Source organism: Bubalus bubalis, chromosome X, assembly GCF_019923935.1.
Source record: "Bubalus bubalis isolate 160015118507 breed Murrah chromosome X, NDDB_SH_1, whole genome shotgun sequence".
In the NCBI taxonomy this organism is placed as follows: domain Eukaryota; kingdom Metazoa; phylum Chordata; class Mammalia; order Artiodactyla; family Bovidae; genus Bubalus; species Bubalus bubalis.
The window spans coordinates 45,294,794-45,314,018 of record NC_059181.1 but is presented as its reverse complement, the minus strand read 5'-3'; positions in this window follow the sequence as shown (position 1 = coordinate 45,314,018).

Sequence of the window (19,225 nt, the reverse complement as noted above, 5' to 3'; positions counted from 1 at the left end):
ATGGGCAAAGGACTAGGATAGACATTTTCCCAAAGAACAAATAAAAATTGCCAACAAGCAGTTGAATAATTGTTCAGTCGCTCAGTCATGTCCGACTCTTTGGGACTCCATGAACTGCAGCATGCCAGGCTACCCTGTCCTTTACCATCTCCCGCAGTTTGCTCAAACTCATGTCCATTGAGTCAGTGATACCATCCAACCATCTCATCATCTGTTGTCCCCTTCTCTTCCTGCCCTCAATCTTTCCCAGCATCAGGATCTTTTCAAATGAATCATTTCTTCACATCAGGTGGCCAAAATATTGATGCCAACATAATCGTCATTAGGGAAATGTAAATAAATACCATCTACTAGGATGGCTAATATAAAACAGAAACAACAGAAAATAGCAAGTGTTGGTGAAGATGTAGAGAAATTGGAACCCTTAGACATTGTTTGTGGAATGTAAAATGGTGCAACTTCTGTGGAAAACAGTATGATGGTTCCTCAGTAAGTTAAACATAGAATTATCACATGACACATCAATTCTACTGTTGAATATTGTTATGGACTGAATAGTGTATACCCCCCATTCATACATTGAAATTCTAACCTCTAATGCATCTGTATTTGGAGATGAGGCCTTTAAGGAAGTGATTAAATGAGGTCATAAAGGTGGGTACCTGGTCTGAAAGGATTAGTGTCCTTATAAAAAGAGACACAAAGAGCTTACTTGTTCTCTCTTCACTTTCATGCACTGAGGCAAGGCCATTGTGAGGATATATCAAAAAGACAGCTATCTCCAAGCTCAGAAGAAAGCTTTACCAGAAACCAACTGTGCTGGCACCTTGATCTCAGACTTTCATCCTTCAGCATTGTGAGAAAATAAATTTCTATTGTTTAAGCCATTGTGGCAGTCTGAGGAGACTAAGACAGGTATATATCCCAAAGATTTAAAAATAGATGTTCAAATAAAAACTTCTACATGAACATTCATAGCAGCACTATTCACAATAGTCAAAAGGAAGAAATAAGCCAAATGTCCATTATCTGATAAATGGATAAACAAAAGGTGGCATATTCAAGCAATGGAATATTATTCAATCATAAAAAGGAATGGAGTACAGATTAAATGTACAACATAGATGAACCTTGAAAACATGCTAAGTGAAAGGAGTCAGGCACAAAGTGCCACATATATTATGATTCCACTTATATGAAATATTCAGAATAGGCAAATCTCTAGAGACAGAAAGCAGATTAATAGTTGCCAGGGGCTGGGGGAAAGGTAGAATGGGGCATGACTGATTAATGTGTAAGGGGTTTCCTTTTGGGATGATGAAAATGTTCTGAAAGTAGATAGCGGTGATGTTTGCACAACATTGTGAATGTACTAAAGGTTACTTATTTGTGCACTTTTAAATGGTTAAAATGGTACATGTTATATGTATTTTACCATAATAAAAATATTTCTAAAAAACAAAGAGATGGAGAAATACATACCATGCTAACATAAAAGAAATCTGAAGTAGTTATAATTAATTTTATACAAAGTGGGGTGCAACGCCACTCCAGTACTCTTGCCTGGAAAATCCCATGGACGGAAGGGCCTGGTGGGCTGCAGTCCATGGGGTCACTAGGAGTTGGACACGACTGAGCGACTTCTTTATTTTTTTCACTTTCATGCACTGGAGAAGGAAATGGCAACCCACTCCAGTGTTCTTGCCTGGAGAATCCCAGGGACGGGGGAGCCTGGTGGGCTGCCATCTATGGGGTCGCACAGAGTCGGACACGACTGAAGCGACTTAGCAGTAGCAGCATACAAAGTGAACATCAGAACAAGAAGACATAACAATCCTTAATATGTATGCACCTAAAAACACAGCATCAAAATACCTGAGGCAAAGTGATAGAACTTCAAGGAGAAGTAGACAAATACACTATTATAGTTGAAGACTGTGTTAATGTTAACCAAGAATTATGAGAACATAGACGTGGTTAAAGCCAAAAAAGAAGAAAAAAAAAAAAAAAAACAGCTTTCATTTTGGGTTTGTTAGGACTGCAGCCTTCGAGACACAGCTCCAAGAAGCATTTGGGTTGTGTTCTGCCAGACTAAAAAATTGGGGAAGTTTATAAAGGCAAAAATCTGCAGGGTTACATAAATTTTTGGCCAAGAATTAGGACTGGAGCTGGAAAGAAGTAAGGGTATTTGTTAAGCAAGGATGGGTTGGGGTTTGAAATGATTACATAGTTACAAAGATCTGAGTGATTCTGAAGCTATAAGGTTGAAGCTAGCAGCTGCTAGCAGATATTATTTTGAGAATGGCTGGTGATATCCTTGAATTTGATACAACTGAGAAAATTCAAGTTCTCAGTGATTCAGGAAAATGTCTGAAACCACATCCACAATGACCACCTGTCTCCATTTTGGATGCCTCAATGATAGCTACTCCATATTGATTTTTTTAAATGATCTTAAATATGTCATCAACTGCAACATTCCTGTACCAATAATTGACAAGTCCAGCCAGAAGATGATCAGCAAGGATATGGTTGAAATGAAAGGTACCATCAATCTAATCTTAGATCTGAATCTGACATGTATGGAATACTTTATCCAACAACAGCAGAATACACTTTATGAGTTCTCAAGCTCACATGGAACATTCACCAAGATAGAAAACATACTGGGCCATAGACACACTTTAACATGATTGGGAGAATATATATCATACAAAGTATGCTTTCTGATTACAATGGATTTAAACTAGAAACCAGTAACAGATATAGCTGGAAAATCCCCAAACGCTTGAAGATTAAACTACATACTTCTAAATATAACACATGGGTCACAGAAGTCTCTAGAGAAATGTCAAACCAACAACCTTCTACTCTAAGAAACTAGAGAAAGAGCACACAAAAATGCAAAGCAAACAGGAGAAAGGAAATAATAAATATTAATGAGGAAATAAATAAAACAGAAACTAGAAAAACACTATAGAAAATCAACAGAACTAAAAGTTTGTTGAGATGATCAACAAAATTGACAAATCTTTAGGCTGAAAAAAGGGGAGCAAACTCAAATTATTGAATCAGATATTTAAGAGAGGACTTTACTACTGACCTTACAGAAATAAAGAGGGTTATAAAGGAACACTTTAACAATTATATACCACCAACAACAAAAAAACTAGATAACCAGTATAAAACGGACACATTCTTAGAAAGACACAAACTTCTGAAACTTTCTCAAGAAGAAATATTAATAGAAAATGTGAACGGATCTATAAAACATAAGGATATTGAATTAATAATTTTCAAAAAGCTTCTCACAAAGAAAAGCCCAGGACCAGGTGGCTTCTTCGGTGAATTTTACCAAACATTTACAGAATTAACATCTCACAAACTTCAAAAAATAGAAGGTATATGTCCCAACTTATTTTATGATACCAAAACCAGACAAGAAAACTCCAGATCAATTATCATTTATAAATACAGACACACAAGAAATTCTGAAACAAAATACTAACAAACCAAATCTAGCAATATGTAAGAAGGATTACATGTCATGACCAAGTGGAATTTATGAAATGCAGAAATGTAAGTTTGGGATTTAACAAACAAAAGCCAATAAATCAATCAGTGTAACACAACACATCAACCAAATAAAGGCCCTCAACCAGATGATTATCTTCACAGATGTAGATGAACATTGACAATAGCTAACATCCTTTCATGGTAAAACCACTCAATACACTATGAATAAAAGGAATCTTACTCAAACTATTAAAAGGTATCAATTAAAAGTCCATAGCTAACATCATATTAATGGTGAAAAACTGGAAGTCTTCTTAAGAAGGAGCAAGACAAGGATGTTTGTTCTTGCCACTTGCATGCCACATTGTACTAGATGTTTTAGCCAGGGCAGTTAGACAAAAAAATAAACAAATGGTGCATTGATTGAAAAAGAAGTACAATACACTTGAATTAGGCGAATTTTATACTGTGTAAATTATACCTCAATAGAGCTGTTTTTAAAAAAATTTGCTACTGCAACAATGACACTTAGAATTTTAAGTCAGATGTTTTAATAAAAAGTAGATACAGTCCAGGAAGCGCACGCAATCATGTGGGTTCACTTTAGACTACTTCTTAACTAGACAGCAGTGAACAAATACTGCATGTCTAAATGCCAACCTGCAAATGTACGCAAATTGAGAAAGTGAATGAAAATCTGCCAACATAGAACTTCTGAGCCTAATGCATTAGGCCCAGAGAGCTTCTCTCTGCATTAGAATGGTTGTGGTCCAGATTTCATTGTGTCAAATCTGGAGCCTGGCCATTTCCTCCTGGCAGAACTTTTTGTCTCAACTTTCTCTCCACACTATTTCCAGCTTAACTTTTTTTAATGTGGTAAAATATACAGAACATAAAAATTGCCATTTCAACTCTTTTAAAGTGTGCTGCTCAGTAGTATTAAGTACACACATTGTTATACAACAATCACTATCATCCATCTTCAGAATTTTTTCATCTTCTCAAACTGCAACTAAGTACCCCTTAGACAATAATTTCTCATCTCCACCCCCTACCCAGCCCTGGAGGCCACCTTTCAAATTTCTGTCTCTATGAATTTGACTAGTCTATGTACCTCATGTAAGTGGAATCATACAGTATTTATTCTTTTTTTAAGCACTAGTTTTGTTTTCTTTTTTAATATAAACTTATTTACTTTAATTGGAGGAAGGGGGGTTCAGGATGGGGAACACGTGTATACCTGTGGCAGATTCATGTTGATGTATGGCAAAACCAATACAATATTGTACAGTATTCATTCTTTTGTGTCTGGTTTGTTCCACTTATAATATTCTCAAGTTTCATTCCTTTTTAATGCTGAATAATGTTCTACTTTGTATATATACCATTTTGTTTATCTATTCATCCACCGATGGACATTTGGGTTGTTTCTACATTTTGGCTATTGTGAATAACACTATTGTGAACAATAGTGTACAAAAAAACTGTTTGTGTGAGTCCCTGCTTTCAATTCTTTTATGTAGATAACCAGAAGTGGGATTGCTGGATCGTATTGGTAATTCTATGCTTGTTTTTTAAGAAATATCAGTAATGTTTTCCATAACATCTGCATCACTTTATATCCCCACTAGAAGTGGACAAGGGTTCTGATTTCTCCACATCCTTGGCCAACACTTATTTTCTTTGTCTATTTTTATAATGACAGCCATTGTAATGAGTAGAAGTGGTTATCTCATTGTGGTTTTGATTTGCATTAACCTGATTAGTGATATTGACCATTTTTTTCATGTGTTTATTGACATGAAAATCTCAATAATCTATATGCTCTCTTTAGAGAAGTGTCTATTCAAGTTCCTTGCCCACTTTTTAATTGGGCTGTTTGGTTTTTTGTTGTTGAGCTGTATGAGTTTGTATATATTATGGATATTATTCCCTAATCAGATATATGATTTGCAAAGATTTTCTTTCATTCTATGGATTGCCTTTTTTCTCTGCCAATAGTGTCCTTTGATGCACAAAGTTTAAAAAAGAAAAGGATGTAGTCCAATTAATCTATTTTTTCTTTTGTTGCCTGTGCTTTTGATGTCACATCCCCAAATAACTGCCAAATCCAATGTCATGAAGGTTTCCCCTTATGTTTTCCTCTAAGAATTTTATAGTTTTAGCACTTATACTTAGGTCTTTGATCCACTTTGAGTTAATTTTTGTTTATATGATTCCAATTTCATTCTTTTGCATGTGGATATCCAATTTTATCAACACCATTTGTTGGGAATACTTTACTTTTCCCATTGACTTGACTTGGTATCCTTATTGACAATCAATTGACCATAAATGTGAAAGTTTATTTCTGGACTCTATCCTATTTCAACTGGTTAATGTTAGGTTGGTTTATTTATTCAATTGGTTTATTATTGGTTTAAGCAGGTTAACTTTTTAAAGTTAATTTTATTTACTTATTTATTTTGGCTGCACTGGGACTTCATTGTGGTCCGTGGGGTATCTCTAATAGCAGAGCGTGAGGACTTCTCTAGTTGTGGTATGTGGGCTTTTCTTGTTACGGTGCACAAGCTCTAGAGTGTATGGGATCTCTACTTGCCAATCACAGCATTTGGGATCTTAGTTCTCCAAACAGGGATCAAATCCACATCCCCTGCATTGGAACGTGGATTCTTAACCACCAGACCAGCAGGGAAGTTCCAAGGTTAACTTTATTTAAAGTACGTTGTGTTGATATAAGAGCTTTGGAACTGGGCCTGAGACATGCAGTTTCTTTGAGATTAGATGTAAGGACATTGGAAACTCCTAGAAAGGAAATGTAAGACTTGAGTGATCTAACCCAGGCAACTAAATTAACTAGAAATAAAGAAAAGTATACACCAATATCTCTCATGAGCAAGGGATGCAAAAATCCCTAACATAGTATTAACAAATCCATCAATATATTAAAAAAATAATAATTTACCATGACTGTGTGGGTTTATTCCAAGGATAAAAGGAAGGTTTGATATTTGAAAATCTATCAATGTAATGTATCATATTAACAATTTAAAGGGAAAAAAATGACCTGATAAGATCAACTGATAACAAAGAAAATTTGAAAATTACTTGACAGTCATTTGTGATAAAAATCCTTAGCAAACTAGGAATTCATCCTTTTGACCAAGGCTTAAGAAGGAGTCGGACATGACTGAGCGACTGAACTGAACTGAACTAACTGTTGTTAGCTGAAATAGACATTTGACAATGATATGATACAGACTGATTAGAACAAAACAAAATCAAACAAAATCTGCTTAGGAAAATGTTTCTCCTTCAGATTCATTTGACAGGCTTGTCTTCTTGTCTGCCTATCTGGGCTCCAGTAAAGCCCATGTACTCCAGTGGAGGATATGAAGTCACACCACATTCATTCATAGGAGGCCACTGTAAGGATAAAATCTCATCAATCACTGGAAATTTAAAGAACCAATCACTTGTTTAGCTTTTAATTATCCTTGCCTTCCTTTTCTATCATCCCTTGGCCCTCATTCAAGCTCCAGTTTCATTACTTCCAACCATCATCTGCTCCTTCCATCTCAGAAGCATCACATGGCCTTGATAAGAAATGTAATAAATTGTAGTGCATGCAGTAGTGTGCCTCTCAGATGTCTCCCTCTTCAGGAATAAGTTACTCATTCTCTCAGCAGCTTAGAGATTTAGCAGCCAATAACTCTCAGCTGAGTCTCTCTCAGGAATTGCCCTTGGCTCAAGAAAGTCATCTAATGTAAAGTCATGCCCTACCTCCACATCCAACAACTGGGAGATGTGTGGTTCAAGGCCTGGCACCTTTGCTTTAACTATGGATAACAATGAAGGGCTTTTCCAACTCCATAAAGACTTAATACAACTAACCAATCAACATTCGGTACCAAATCTTAACAACTCTCCTAACCAAAAGTTTATCCCCTCATGTCTGTGCCAAATATTCCCATTTTCTTCTACAAATTCTTACTCACCACCCCTCTCTATCCTGCTGTGTGTCCCAGGATGCTGTTCTCTGCATCCACCAGGCTCCCTAGCCTTCTGGCTTCCAGCCAAGAAAATGGGACACCCATGGCAAGTATTAACACAGCAAGAATGTGGGGATAGTCCACTTAGAAATTTTTTAAAGATGATGAGTTTTGCTACTTTTATTTTCAGCTAAAAAGCTCTCTGAACACTTATGACCCTGAATTAGACCGTGTCACCCCTCTCTACTAAGGCTGCAATGATATTTCTGCAATGAGAAGACTATTAAGGCATTGTTTGAGTATTTAAAACCAGATTAATTTTAAAGGTTACATATTTAAGACATTTTGTGCTTCCCTGGTAGCTCAGCGGTAAAGACTACATCTGTAATGCATTTTCACTGCTGAGGGTGTGGGTTCAATCCCTTGTCAGGGAACTAAAATCCCACAAGCCACATGGTGTGGCCAAAAAATCAGGAAAGAGAGCAAGAACACAAGCAAATGATGGCAACAGTGTGGAGAAAAGAGAAACCTTGTACGCCACTGGTAGGAATGTAAACTGCTGCAATCACTGTGGAAAACAGTACAGAGTTTTCTCAAAAAACTAAAAATACAACTCCCATGTGACCCAGTAATTTCATTCCCAGCTACATATCTGAAAAAACAAACAAACAGTAATTCAAAAAGATACACAGACCCCAATATTCATAGCAGCACTATTTACAATAGTCAAGATACGGAAGCAACCTAAATTCCCATCAACAGATGAATGATAAAGATGTGACTACACACATACATGCACACATGCACACACGAACACACACAAACACACAGGAAAGCTACTCAACCATAAAAAATGAAATTTTGCCCTCTGTGACAACATGGATGGACTTAAAGGCTATTGTGCTAAATAAAATGTAAGACAAAGACAAATACCATATATCACTTACACGTGGAATCTAAAAAATACAACAAATTAGTGCATATGACAAAAAAGAAACAGACTCACAGATATAGAGAATACACTAGTGGTTACCAGTGGGGAGAGGGAAGGGGGAAAAGGTGCAATATAGGGGTAGAAGATTAAGAGGTACACATTATTATGTATAAAATAACCCAGAAGGACATATTGTACAACACAGAGAATACAGTCAATATTTTATAATAACTAAACGGACTATAACCTTTTAAAGTATAACCTTGCCCAGCCCCTCCTCTAGGCCAATTCTGGACTGACCACTGACCTGGGACCATAACCCCTCTTTAATGGGCCGGCCCCGCCCCAAACTATGTGCTGCTGGGGACCAGTGCTGGTTTTCTTATTCTGAGAAAGAGAGCATGGCTTTGGGGAATGGAGGGGCAGGAATTCTCCAGGGTGCATAGCCACAAGGAGGCCCAGCGGCGCAGGAGGACCGGAGGAGCGGGACTTGGAGGCGGTGGAACCGGGTCGCAATGACAGTCCGCACGGAGCCCGCTCGCCTCTCGTCACCCGAGACGTCTGCCCAGCCTTTTGTACTACTTGTCGCGGAAAATGGTCGCACTCTTGTCGTTCCATTTAACCTCAGAGGGAGCCACGTCAGAAGCGGTGTCCCTAAAGGTACCATGTTACCCATTGGCTGGGTTGCCCTTCGCCCCTTCAACCCTCTCCTGCGCGTGCGCAGCACTCAGGCTCCCCGGGCAACGGGGAACGGAAGTGCTCTGCTGACCCCAGGGAGGTGCAAGTTGGTGCTGGTTGGTGTTACCCGCCCAGAGATCTCGCGTTCTTGGTGGTGGATTAAGGGGAGGCGAAATTGGGGATCGGCCACTTAGGAAGGTCGGAGGAGGGGCCATGGATAAAGAGCTCCCTCCCCTGGGGTGGGGGCGGTGTTGAGTGACCAGGCCTCTGTGGTGGGAGAAGGGCGGGCTCCAGGGGTCAGCGAGTGATTGCTTCATTAATTGATTAATTCAGCCACTGTTTACTCAGCGTCTACTAAATGCCTGGCACTGTTTTTCACATTTGTCTTCATAGTTGCCCTGTATGTACTTTGATACTGCCCTTCTGTTCATTTTCTAGGGAGAAAACAAGAACAGAAGGGCTTAGAAACCTAGCCAAAGTCACACAGTAAACCCAAAGGATCCCTTTGTTGCCAGGGCTGCTCCAACTTACTCAAAACATGCCAACCCCCACCTTTAGCAGGAATTAACTGAAATCTTACTGTTAAAGGGCCCAGAGATTAGAAAGGAAACTACAAACCAGCTGGGACTGAGATGCTCACTCTTCAGATCTCCAACAGACCCTGGGTCTCAGTATACACTGATTTTATTACATTAGCATTTTAGATAACTTACCGGTGGCCATGACCAGAGATTAAAGACCAAACAATAATAATAATAATAAAAGGATAAAAGGGGGTAATACCACACCCCCTGGAAAAAGCACCACCTTCTCCCCAGTCAGATCAGATCACATCAGTCGCTCAGTCATGTCCGACTCTTTGCGACCCCATGAATCACAGCACGCCAGGCCTCCCTGTCCATCACCAACTCCCGGAGTTCACTCAGACTCACGGCCATCGAGTCAGTGATGCCATCCAGCCATCTCATCTTCTGTCACCCCCTTCTCCTCCTGCCCCCAATCCCTCCCAGCATCAGAGTCTTTTCCAATGAGTCAACTCTTCGCATGAGGTGGACAAAGTACTGGAGTTTCAGCTTTAGCATCATTCCTTCCAAAGAAATCCCAGGGCTGATCTCCTTCAGAATGGACTGGTTGGGTCTCCTTGCAGTCCAAGGGACTCTCAAGAGTCTTCTCCAACACCACAGTTCAAAAGCATCAATTCTTCAGCTCTAAGCTTTCTTCACAGTCCAACTCTCACATCCATACATGACCACAGGAAAAACCATAGCCTTGACTAGACGAACCTTTGTTGGCAAAGTAATGTCTCTGCTTTTCAATATGCTATCTAGGTTGGTCATAACTTTCCTTCCAAGGAGTAAGCGTCTTTAGACTAATGCATATGCATCCCCATCTTCAGCCTCACTCCTCCCCCTTTTGTCTTCACTGTTTAAAATTAAATCCCTGCTGCAGGTGGGTGAGGAGAAGTTGCTCTGTGAACTTAGTTCCTGCTTCTCCATTCTTTGGCCACTGAATAAAGCTTGTGCTGTGTCCATCTCAGCTTCCGTTTCATTATTAGCTGCTCAAACTGGAATGGGAAAAAAACCCTCCCCAACTGGGGCAGAGAGCCTTAGCCAGACTAGGGCTGAGGAGGATGCAAAGGACTTACAGGTAGCACTCCACCCCCCCTCCCCACCCCACATAGCACTTATGCCTTTCTAACTAACATACCCTTAATTTACTTATCAAGTTTGTTGCTTACTCTCTCTCCTCTGCAAAAGTATAGCTCCACACAATCAGGGAACTCTTGTATATCCAACGCATAGAATAAGTACATAGTAGGCACTCACTTCTTATATTGAATGAGTGAAACCTGCAGAGGACTTTGATTTCAGAGGCTGGACTCTCAAAGAAGTAAAGCAGTTGTAGCTCATTGTCTACCGATAATCGAGCTCTTTGTTTCAGTTCAGTTACTCAATCGTGTCCAACTTTGCAACCCCATGGACTGCAGCACGCCAGGTTTCCCTGTCTATCACCAACTCCTGGAGCTTGCTCAAACCCATGTCCATCAAGTCGGTGATGCCATCCAACCATCTCATCCTCTGTCGTCCCCTTCTCCTCCTGCCCTCAGTCTTTCCCAGCATCAGGGTATTTTCCAGTGAGTCACTTCTTCGCATCAGGTGGCCAAAGTATTAGAGCTTCAGCATCAGTCCTTCCAATGAACATTCTGGGCTGATTTCCTTTAGGATTGACTGGCTTTATCTCCTTGTAGTCCAAGAGACTCTCAAGAGTCTTCCTCAACATCAGTACTCAGGCCCAGGTGGGTGGCTCCAGCAGCAAGGGCCAAATCCAGTGCCAGGTGGCGGTCCAAAGGCCCAGATCCCTGCACGCATCCAGAGGCCCAAAATCCTGAAGGAGACCCTGTCAGCAATTGAGCCCTTACCTCTTAAACACAGAATGAAAAACTGTGCCTCCTTGTGTTGAGTAAAACATTTAGGTTTTCTTCAACTTTGCTTCATCATATGGTTTGCTAATGGCATCTCATGTGTGGTCATTGCCTTTCCAGGGTCAGGGTTCATAACAGCCAATGGCTCACTAGCTTCAAACACCTGCTGACCTGCCATGCGTTTCCTTAATCTACAAAAGACCTCATAAGGAGGCAAGTTCCCAGGTCAGAGGCAGCGAGAGGGTGCTGAAGTGATGGTTCTGCAGAAATGTGTTTGGTTCTGCCTCCTTAGGAATAAGCTCCTCTGAGGGGAGTTGCAGGGGATGCCTCAACCCTGAACCCAGACACCAGGGCAGAGGAGGAAGGCTCAAAGAACAGCAGATCCTACAAGAGCTGGGCCTGCAATGTGCTGTCCCTTCTCCCAGCTGAGAGAGAGCAACACTGGCATGGTGACTCAACTTCCAGCCACCCATGAGGGACCAGGTTACAAAGGGCAGTTAAATCCCTATCAGAGGAGAGAGATGAAAGTTAGAAGTGTTTGGAGAGACACTGCCATGAGGGCAGGTGCCCTGCTGTAGTGCCTGTGAGGGCAGAATCAAGCTAGGAAAGATCACTCCCCACCATGTTACCAAACCAAATTGCATCTGGTTGCCAAATCTACTAACACTGGGTTGTGGTGAAGGAAAATGCAGCATTTATTACAGGGCACCAAGCAAGGAGTCCAGGCAGCTAGTGCTTAAAAGACCCGACCTCTCTGGTGACTGTCAGGAAAACGTTTTTTTTTTTTTTACAACAGGGTGACTGAGACAGGGTAACTGAGGGGGATTATAGGATCCATGATCAGCTTGTAAACATTTTTCTGATCAAATTGTGGTAAGATAAGTGGGAGTTAACATTATCCACCTTCTGGTTCCAACCCATCTGGGGGTCTCTGTGCTTGTAGTCAACATGCAGTTAACTTCTTCCACCTGGTAAGAGTTTCCGTCTCTGCAAAACAGCTCAAAGGATATGGCTCAGAAGTATTATCTATAGTCCTTGAGAAGGAACCAGAAGTATTTGACTTTGTTTAATGACTTAACTATTACTCTTTTGTCTTATTTTACTGTTTTCCTTTGTTTCTGCATTTTCTCATTTCTTTGATTAAATTTATTCTTTGGAACTGAGGGAAGGCCTAGGAGACTAGTTTTTCTACAAACAAGAGGCAGGTGGAGGACATCTGCCTGGGAAGACCCCAAAGGGTCCTGCTCGGCTACAATTTCACAGGACTTTCCCCCATGCTGACATACTTGTGTACACACCTTATTCTTCCCTCTTATGCCATGGGCTATTTCTGGATTTGAGTCAATCCCTTAGTATGAACATCCCTCCTGCCTCTGGCAGAAATGTTGAATATCCCTCCACTCTCCACTCTGACTAAAGTGCTTTTTATCATTTAACAAAAATACATCAGACATCTTTTCATGTCAGCCAATTGTTATAATGGCCATTTCAGAGTGTAGCCATAACAATTTAAACACTGTCATCCTCCAAGTCCAGATGCAGCTTGTTTACTATCAAAGGTCATTTTTATCAGAAGCGACGTCACCTGGTGATATGACTGTCATGCCACCATTATTGAATTCCCAGGAACATAGGACATTGAGTCATGTCCCTTTTCTTTTAGCTAATATGAATAATGCTGCCTTTAACATCCATATGGCCATATAAATATTCCAGTAAGATAGAAAGAAAGTGTTAGTCACTCAGTGGAGTCTGACTCTTTGTGACCTTATGGACTGTAGCCCGGCAGGCTCCTCTGTCCATGGAATTCTCCAGGCAAAAATACTGGAGTGGGTTGCCATTTCCTTCTCCAGGGGATCTTCCTGACCCAGGGATTGAACCTGGGTCTCCTGCATTGCAGGCAAGATTGTTTACTGTCTGAGACACCAGGGAAGTCAGTAGGGTAGAGTCCTGGTTAAAATATGAGAAAAAAAAATGTAATAGTTATTGCCACACTAAGAGTACTCATGTTCCTATACCTTCATGAACAGTGGCTCTTCTCTATCTTTTGAATGTTTACTAACCTTATAGGTAAAAAAGAGTCTCTTACTATTTAATCAGCATATATTTGAACTCTATTGAGATTTATAATCTATTTGTATCTTTAGCAGCTGCTTATATTGGTTTGGCCAAAAAGTTCATTCAGGTTTTTCCATACCATCTTACAGAAAAACCTAAATGAAATTTTTAGTCAACTAATTATTTCTGTTGGTATGAACATTTTATCCATTCTGTTGTCTTTTCTTAACTGACTTATCAAAAACTCTAGAGTAAAATCCTAGAAATGGCACTGCTGCATTAAAGAGTATTTGTAATATACATTTTGATGTATATTAACCAGTTGCTCCACCCATACCCAATGCTTTAAATCATTTATAACTTCTTTGTTATTTTTCTACACACTTGATTGCACTAGGTATTAACCTATTTAATGTTTAAGAAGCTGAAGAGTATAAATAATTAATGGAGATCTAATGCTCAGCATAATGATTATAGTTAACCATACTGTATTATAAACTTCAAAGTTGCCAAGAGACTACATTTTAATTGTTCTCACTACAAAAAAAGAAATTATAATTGTGTGACATGATAGAGGTGTTAACTAATGCTACTGGTGGTAATCATATTACAAAATATAAATGTATCAAGTCAATATGTTGTATGTGTTATGCTCAGTTCCTCAGTGTCCGACTCGTCACGACCCTATGGACTGCAACCCACTAGGCTTCTCTGTCCATGGGATTCTCCAGGCAAGAATACTGGAGTGAGTTGCCATTTCCTTCTCCAGGGGATCTTCCCAACCCAGGGATCGAACCTGAGTCTCCCACATTGCAGGCTGATTCTTTACCACTGAGCCACCAGGGAAATCCAGACTTTACACAGTGTTATATGTCAATTATATCTCAATAAGAAAAAGAATCTGAAGGGTGATAAATGGTATACTATTATAAATTTATTTCACATTCCTCCAGTTGTAGGTTGTGGTTCTTTTCTTAAAGATGTTAGAATTTTAGTGTATGAAGGAAATTAGATCATTGTTATATAATAAACAAATATCATTACCACTTTGATATTGATGTTTGAGAATTTAAAGTTATTTTCTTCAATTTAGATATTTCTAATGTCTAGGTAATCAAGTTTGCCCGTCTTTAACTGTATGTTTTCTGAATTTGGGGATGGCTTAGAAAGACTTTTGCTATTTTGCATTTATAAAAACTTTTAACTAGTAATTTTATGGTTATCCTGCACACATTTAAATCTCTAATTCATCTGTAATTTATTTTGGAATTTGGAGTGGGGTAGCTAATGCAGTTTTATGGTATGCTTTTTTCCTGCATAAATACGTAGCCAGATTTTGCTAATAACCTCTTTTCTGCAGCAATTTGAGATGCTTTCGTTCTGAACTAAATTCTGACCCTGTATGTATAGGATCTATTAGTAGTTTTTAAATTCCTTCATTGTCATTATTAAAGCATAACATTGAGTGTAGTATGAATAAAACTCTTTCTCCTCATCACAGAAATCTGAGATAACCTGGCTTTAGCTTTGTGTCTCTGTAAATCCAATAATTGTGGAATAACAGCTGTATTACCAGGCATTGTTACTTAGGATCAGTATGATTCTTTATTGGTAAACAAACTTCACCTGGACTGGGAGGCCTGCAAATAACTAAAAATAGCTGGTAGGAAGCCATTGATTTGGGTTTTTCTGGGTCCAGGGTAACTCTCATAACTGAGCATGTCCTTCACCAGGACCCTGGAAAATATGCTGTTAGGGAAATTAAAATGGAGGTAGTCTTGTTCAGGCTTCAGAGGCAAGGTAGCAGGCCTCTGACCTGCTTTTGACCTGCCTGGACACTCCCTGGGTTACGTGCCTGCCTATGAGCATGCAGATTGTTACCAGCTATCAAGCAGCTCTTTAGATAAGAGAGGGAATGGGTCTTGGAATTTTCTTGAGCTCTTAGAGGCCTGGCCAGCCTCTGGGGTCTGGAAAATCTGGTGACTCAGAAGATGGAATAAACAGCACTGTCAAAGTTTAAAGAAAAACCAGAGCTGCATTTTTGTTCACAAACTGATGATGGTATCAATTTGCAGCCTGGGATTATAAGCAGGAGCCCCCAAAGCTGCAATTTGATCTCGCCAGTGGGGTGGAGGCATTGCCCAGGACCCTCTCCCAATTGGGACTCCAGATTGCTATTACTTGGGACGTCCCAGCGCTGTTAAATTCTGGATGTAGGTGTTGGCCCAATTTGGTGATGTATATGCTGTTACTTCTCTCTGTTGCTTCTATTTCTTTTCTTTTAATGACTGTATATTGAAAATAAGTCAGATAATCCTGTATTAAATATTCAAATTGGTGTGTGAGTAACGAGTGGTTTCTTTTGCTAATGAATCCTTTGAACCTAAAATGAAAGTAAAACTTGGCAAAACGTGTGCCTGGGGGTCTGTTACAAGAGATACTGGTGTATGGAGCAGCTTTTGGCTTCTAGGCCAGATACTGGCTGTGTTTGACAGTGTGGTTCCTGGGCACCTCAACTAGTACATGGCGGGGGGGGAGTGGCAGGGGCAGGTTGAGCTACTGGATTGTACAAAGTCCTCCTGCTGGTGACACAGGCCTGTTACTACCTTTTGGCCCACTGTTTCCTGTCTCCCTCTGCAAAGCTGAGTAAACTGGTGCCACACATGGCCCATGGGGGCCTTGTGGCTGCAACATGTCTTCTTGAATTTAAGGCCACCGAGGGGGAGTGGGACAGGATGGGATCCAGAATGGAAATGGGTGGGTTATTGCTCTCCAGGCAGTTAGAGCAGTAAATCCTTGTTTGGTGGTGATAAGATCAAATATAGACCTTTCTTTATTACCTAAATTTGCTGACCAGGCCAGATACTGTCCTGTTCTTTGACTCGTGATTGACCTGATAATCAGTGCTGTTGGTCATGATTGAGTGGCTATGTTTTGAACTGTTTGTTCTAGATCTACATCCCTTCCAAAGCCTTCTCTGTCGGTCCCAAGCAGAACTGAGTTCTTCCTCTTTTGGATTCCCTGCCCTACATCTGCCATTGCCTTCTTCCTTTCCTCCTGCCCTTTCATGTGTAAGTTTATAAGTGGTGTTTTTCTCCCTCTACTAGAATGTATGTAACTCCTTCAACTCAGGAGGTGTTTGTTTATTATTAATCTTTGAATCCTCAGAACTTATCAGCTTGGTCTCTAGTCAATAAATACATGTTGAAAGAATGAACTTCCAGGGTGAGATATTTCTAACACTTCATCTCTTTTCCCATAGTTTAAAATAATTTTAGTTACATAAGCACCCTATATACTACACTATGTCAAATTGTGGATGATGAACAGTATAACAATTACATAGAGAAAGGCAATGCAGTGTCTAAAAGTGTGTGTGCAGAAACCAGACTGCATGGATTTTGATTCCTAGTTCCTACCTGTGTGACCCGGGGCAGGTGACCTTGCACTCTATGAACCTTCCTGTCCTCATCTGTCAGGGTTCTCCTGGGTGGTGGGGAGGGCTGAAATCTTTCTACATATGAAGAACATAGGATGGGCACAGAGTGGGCACTTGATTTGACGTACTATCTCCATCTGCAAGCTAATCACTGGGCTAAGGATGTGTTGTTGTAGGAAACACTGACCTTCAGGGATGTGTTTGTGGACTTCACCCAGGAAGAGTAGCAGCAGCTGGATGCTGCTCAGAAGAACCTCCACAGGGATGTCATGCTGGAGAACTACAGCCACCTGGTCTCTGTTGGTGAGGAACCCTCCACAGGGTGACTGGTACACATCCCCTCGTGTCTCCCTCTCTGGGCTGCTGCAGCTCAGGGGCATCTGGGCCCTGAATGAGTCAGGCCTCAGGCTCCTGGTCAGGAATTCCTAATGGCATTTGCCCCCTGCCCAGAATGGTCATGCTCTCGCCTTCTCTGTAGATGGTCTGCACTGAGGGCCCACTGGCTAGGTTCACAGGGCAGTCACCAAAGCCAGACCATCCCAGCCCTGCAGGGACGGGCCTCGGTTCTGGAATGCTGCAGGTGTTCATAACCAAGTCCTCTGTCATTTCCCCTTAACAGGATACCTTGTGGCCCAGCCACATGGGATCTTCAGGTTGGGACAAGGAGAAGATGAGGCCAGGATGGCAGCTGGAGAAAGCCCACTGTGGAGCTGTCCAGGTAAGCCCATGCCAGGTCAGGGGTTAAGGGGTGGTGGTCCTTACCACAGTTCTATTTATTTCATCTTTCTGGCCTCTGAGGAAACCAGCTGGATCCCAGAGAATAAGTTTAAACTACCACAAGCTCAACCACACCAAGTTTAACTTCACAAGAGAGAAATATAGCACCTTGAGGTCCTCTTTGGGATCAGAGGTGACACATTTTACACCTAGAAATACTTGTTTGGCCCATATTCCAGGTGACACAAAAGGCTGCCAGCTTTGACTGGGGCCTAGGGCAGGAAAGGTTCTGTAGTTAGCCCAGGCTCTAGTGCCAACAGTCTTGTTGCTTGCACCATATGGTCTGGCTGCCCTAAGGGGCTGAAGGTGTCAGTGGTGGGAAAAGATGCAGAGTGAGAAACAAGCCCCTTAGACTTTTGAGTAAGGTCATGAAATATGTGTCAGAGAATTATACTACTTTTGAGATAGCAGGGTCCCGTAACTCATGAGGAGCACTAGGCACAATAAACCTCCTTCTATCCTGCTGCTCTGCTCCATTTACTGAATAACCCACAAAACTGCCAATTTTCAGTGTGGCCTAGAGCAAGAATAGACTTTGCAATAGGTGTGGATTACCAAATGACCTAGCATATGAAGTGTTTGTGGCAGATGGACATGGAGTATGGAAATTTTGGAAGGTCCCTGTATGTGAGTCACAGTACAGCCTGTGAGGGTTTTGGAGCATAGCGATGCCATCTTCTGCAGACAGATATTCTTCAGAGAAAAAAAATTTCTAGCCTGCTATTGACCCTAATTGAGGATCTTCCCCTTGCCCTTTCTAAGTCCTCCCCCTCAAAGTTATTAACTATCGTGAATTCTAATACCAGAGAGGAGAATTCCATTGATACGATTGTATGTTTTATGACCCTGGAAAAATAAACAAGAAAATTTTTAAAAGCATTGTTAGAAACTCCAGAAAAATAAAAAACTAAGCAAAAAAGTATATAATTATTGGGATTAACTTATATTTTCTTATGAATTTCCTCCTAAGTTCTTCAGAAGTTCCAACTGAAACTCTGATAATTACCTGGGCCCATAATCACTAGTGGGGTCTGATCTCCAAGTTGATCTCCTTCGCACATAAGGTTCTTGGCTGCTATACATCTCTGAATCTGTCCTATGCCATTTACCAATCAGCGAGCTCCTTGTGGGAAAAAAGTAGCTGTCTATTGCTACTTTTCTTGCCTGCATGAGCTTGCCACCCAAGTCCCACTGTCTTAGCTCAGGGCTCCTTCAGGGCCTAGAAACCAGCTGCAATTCCTTGTCACATGTATTTCTTCAACATGGCTGCTTACTTTATCAGGCCAGCAAGGAAATTTTCTCTCTGGTCTCCTAAGATGAAGTGTTGTATAACATAACATAGTCATGGGAGTGACATCCTATACCTCTGCCATAAACTATTGGCTGAAAGCAAGTCTCAGTTCTGCCTA